A 5,206-nucleotide genomic window follows, 5' to 3' on the forward strand; every position below is an offset into this window, starting at 1 on the left:
AGGGAGCCTGATGTGGGGCTTGATCCCAGGACCCTGAGATCATGACCTGAGCCGAGGGCAGACACTCCACCAACTGAGCCACCCAGGTGCCCAATAAATAAATAAAATCCCAAAAAAAGAAGAATCAAACTGACATAAGACAGATTAACAGAAGAAAATCAAAGTTAATAGTGTATGTACAGGAAATCCACACAGACATAGAAATTCCAAAGACAGGCAAAATAAGATATATATGTTATCCTGAACTAAGAAGAAGGGGATAGGGGTCTGAGACTTCAGAAGAAAGAAATGGACTTCACAAGGCAGTAAGAAGAGCAGATGTTTGGTAATTAGATGTTTGTCCTGCCATACAGATGGGTCACTCAGATAAAGTTTATCTCTGATAATAACTCTTATTCTGGGAAAAATCCCCAATTTAGATTCTTCTACGTGGTTAAGAGAGGAGCAAAAGTTTGTCTTGAGTCCACAGGGTCCCAAGGGCCTTCAGCTCAGAATAATCTTCATGCTAAAGGGGCCCATCTTGGGGTAGCCTGCCCTTGGCCCCTAGAGTTGCATGTCCTTTCAAAGCCATCTTGGGATGTTGACAGGATACTCAAGGATTATTTGTTTATCTAAAGGATATATATCTGTGTGTAACTGCCATTTACTATTAAGTAAGGGCTCAAACTCTGAAGTTATATGCTAATTCTGTGCAATAGAAAACAGAGCCTTGAAGTTAGTTTTGTTGCCCTTTAGACAGTAATCAGTTTTGTCTCTAACTTAGCACATTTATCTCAAGCTGCCTTTCCTAGCAGACTATAAATAATGCCAGTCCTCAAAAATGCTCTTAGAACCAGATTACCATTTTATTGATCCCCTCATTAATGAGCTGAATAAAATTTTTGACATACATCCATTCTATACTGGTATGAACACTGTGTTTTTAACTTTTGAAAATCACTCTCTGATACTATAATGTCTGACTTCAAAGTCCTTGGTCTTGGGGCACCTGGGTGGCTCATTGGGTTAAAGCCTCTGCCTCCGGCTCAGGTCATGATCCCAGGGTCCTGGGATCGAGCCCCACATCAGGCTCTCTGCTCAGCAGGGAGCCTGCTTCCCTCTCTCTCTCTGCCTGCCTCTCTGCCTACTTGTGATCTCTCTCTGTCAAATAAATAAATAAAATCTTCTAAAAAAAAGTTTACAGTGGTATGGGGTGGGGGAATTGGTGGTACAGGTCATGGGGATTAAAGAGTGTACTTGTCAGGATGAGCCCTGGGCAATGTATGGAATTACTGAATCACTGAATCACTATATTGTACACATGAAACTAATGTAACAGTATATGTCATCCATGCTGAAATTAAAGTTTAAAAAACGTTTACATACATTGTTTTTACACTTTCCTTTTACCTTCATGACACTTCTCTTCAGGGAACTCAGGGTTTAAAAAAATTCCAGGTTGGAAAAAAAAAAAAATTCCAGGTTGGGAACTGTCTTTTATTTCAGTTCTGCCCAGGGTAACCAACTTATCCCAGCTGGCCTGGGAGTTTTCTGGGTTGTTTATTTTTTTTTAATTTGTTTGTTTGTTTCAAGTAGGCTGCACGTTGAGCACGGAATCCCATGCAGAACTTAAACTTATGACCCTGAGATCAAGACCTGAGCCGAGATAAAGAGCTGGACCCATCCAACTGAGCCTCCCACGCACCCCCTTTCCTGGTTTATGTACGGAAAGGTCAGTTGGTCACCCTACTTCTGCCTATAAATATAACAGAATTTGGGGAAGAGATTATTAGCTAAAGTAACTAAACTAACTAAAAAGAACTGACTAACTTTCTGGAGTGGAAGGAAGAAGACCATACATCATAATCTCCATAAATTATACAATGCTTACTGTTTACTCCTCATCACAATCAGTGAAAGATCTCTATTTGAAAAATCAAAGACTTTGAAAAGTTAGAATTTACATTAACCTAACAGCATAAGTCACACGTGCATACACACAGAACCATCTGAACCTAGATCCAGAGGGAGTCATTCGGTTGGAAAGTTTACTTTTAAAAAGGTCAAGTTATTCTCCCTGTAGTTCCTGTAGACAAGTGATTTTAGAGATAGAGGCCCCTTGAGATCTAAAGGAAATGCTATTATAATATAAATAAACCTCATGCAACCCAGCTGTGACATTTGATACCAGAGAGAATATGACCAAAAATACACAGCACCACTCTGGCCTTTCTCAAACAGAAAGGGAATTAATTGTCAGAGACAACTGTAACTTGCAAGGACAAAACCCAAAACATGTTAATTTCCATTTATAGGATGAAGCCTGAAGATGCTGGGGAGGGGGGTGGATGGTAGGAGTATTGTTCAGGATAGCTACCTAACGGAAATACTGAATTCAATCTTGGTTGGACACGTCCAAAATGGGAAGCCAGAGAAGAGAAGACACAGTTTAAATGAACTTTTCTCAGTCAGTAAGTCCCTTAAACAAAATGTTGTTCCTTTAATGTCTTCCATTACATAGTGATTAAATGGGCTCTCATGCAGCTCTGATTAAAAACACTTAATGTTCCCTCCAAAATTGCTTTGGATAGAGCAATCTCATGTCAGGGAATTAATTCAGAAGGACTTCCTCCTCACAAGAGCTGAAGGAAATCTGCACCTTCAATCCACAATCTGGAAAGTATCAAGCTTTAGATTACCTTTGGAGGTTTACAAATTAAATTCAAGAAGCCTGATACTGAGTGAGGTGGTCTTTAGACAGTCCACATACACGTTTAGTCTTTTAAAACTACTTTCTTTTTTAAAGTAATCTCTACACCCAATATGGGCCTCGAACTCATGACCCCAAGATCAAGAATTATGCTCTACCAACTGAGCCAGCGAGGTGGCTCTGAAACTATCATTTTAACAGGGGTGATTACGAGTATTCTTCAGTAAAATGTACTTGTTTACGAGAGTAAACTATTTGAATAGCACATTTTTTAAGTATTAGCTATTATAAAGAATCTCTTTTTCAGAGGCAGTACTCTGAACTTTTGCCTTCATGACTTTTGGGCACACTATGTGTTTAAACTCCGCACATGCACGGCTTACTATTCAGCTACAACCCATCCCAAAACAAGCCTCTTTGGCAGATTGATTATTTTGGGCTGATTATTTTTGAGAGGCTTAAGACACAAGAGAAAGCTCTAAAAACAGAGAGGTTGCCCTTTTGTGTTTTTTTTTTGTTTTTTGTTTTTAAAGATTTTATTTTGAAGTGATCTCTATACCCAACATGGGGCTATCAAACTCATCACCCCCCAAGATCAAGAGTCACATGTTCCATATTCCACCAACAGAACCAGCCAGGGAACCCAGAAGCTGCCCTACAAATATAACCTTGTTTATTGTGCTTTCCTGGTAACCTCCCATAACTGACTCTGTGCTCCAACATCTTTTCTTTTTTAAGTAAACTCTACCCCCAACATGGGGCTTGAACTCATGACCCCAACATCAAGAGTCACATGCTTTACCTAGTGAGCCAGCCAGGAGTCTCATCTCTTTTTGTTTTCAGCTGGAGATGGTATTTAAAGTGGTAGCTTAGATCATTTAAGGGAGTTACTCAGTTTTCCTGGGTCTCTCCCATGTATTAAGGAGATATGTATGTTATTAAACTGCTCTTTTTCCCCCATTACTCTGTTTTTTATTTGGGCAGGAGGTGGCTCCTCAGTCAAGAATGCAGAAGGAACAGAGGTAGAAGTATTTTTCCTCACGTACCTGGGCAATGATGTGTATTAGAACAGTTCACTTCTCCTTGTGCCCACCTGGAAAGAGATGCCTCTCAGCCTTTTCCACATGGGACTCTAATCCTTCTCTAGCAAAAGCCATAGCATAACACCATTGTGGGGCGCACCATTCACATACATGATCCAAGGGGAGCTGGTCAACTAGAGTTGTGTGATGTCTAGGCCCTGTTGCTCCCTCCAGTTCTATTTCTGTTCTTGTGGAAGGAGGATTGGTCATTTGTTCATAATGCCCTTAAAGTCACTGTTTCTATGCTTTTTTTCCCTGGGCTTTTTTTTATTGTCTACCCCATTAGTACTAAGATTTTCTATCACAATCTCCAATATAGAAACTTACCTTTATTTATGAAATACGTACATGTGTCAACACACTCACACACTAATTTTATTAAGGTTAATATACAAAATAAATATGTATAGAACTTCTACCTCTTCCTCTCCCTCTGCCCCACCCCCTCTCTAAAATAAGTAAGTCTTTTTTTTTTTTAGATTTATTTATTTGACAGACAGAGATCACAAGTGCGCAGAGAGGCAGGTAGAGAGAGAGAAGGGGAAGCAGGCTCCCCACCAAGCAGAGAGCCCAACATGGGGCTCGATCCCAAGACACTGGGAATCACGACCTGAGCCGAAAGCAGAGGATTTAACCCACTGGCCCACCCAGGCATCCCTAAAGTAAGTCAGTCTTTTAAAAAAATACATACAGGCTAAAAGTGAAAGCATGGGGAACTATATACTGTGCCAATACTAATCAAAATAAAGTTGGAGTGGTTACGTTAATATCAAATTAGATTTCAGAGCAAAAAATAAAACCAGGGATAAAGAGGGTCATTTCCTAATGATAAAGCAGTCCATTCATCAATAATGTATAAATCATAAATGTTTATGAACTTATTAACACTTTAAAATACCTCAAGCAGGGATACCTGCATGGCTCAGTCAGTTAAGCGTCCAACTCTTGATTCCATCTCAGGTCTTGATCTCACGGTCCTGGGATGGAGCCCTGACTCTGGCTCCGTGCTCAGCAGGGGTCTGCTTGACATTCTCTCTGTCCCTCTGCCTCTCCATGTGCTCCTGCTCTCTCTCTAAAATAAATAAATAAATCTTTTTTTAAAAAATGAGCAAAAACCGACAGAACTGAAAAGTAGAGTACTGTAATCAGTCAGATACTTAAATATTCCCCTCTCAGTAACTAACAGAACAAGTACACTGAAACCAGCAAGTATATGGAGAGGTAAGCACTTATCAGTTCACATGACCCAATTAACATCTATAAAATATTCCATCCACCAAGAGCAGAATATGCAATCTTTTCAAATATACGTAGAATATCTAGCAATATAAATCATAGTGTAGGCCATAATGCAAGTCTCAATAAATTAAAACGGATTCAAACTAGGCAAAGTGTATTACAGGATCACAACGGAATTAGAAATCAAACAGAAAGA

The sequence above is a fragment of the Neovison vison genome, chromosome X, assembly GCF_020171115.1.
Source record: "Neovison vison isolate M4711 chromosome X, ASM_NN_V1, whole genome shotgun sequence".
Classification (NCBI taxonomy): Eukaryota; Metazoa; Chordata; class Mammalia; order Carnivora; family Mustelidae; genus Neogale; species Neogale vison.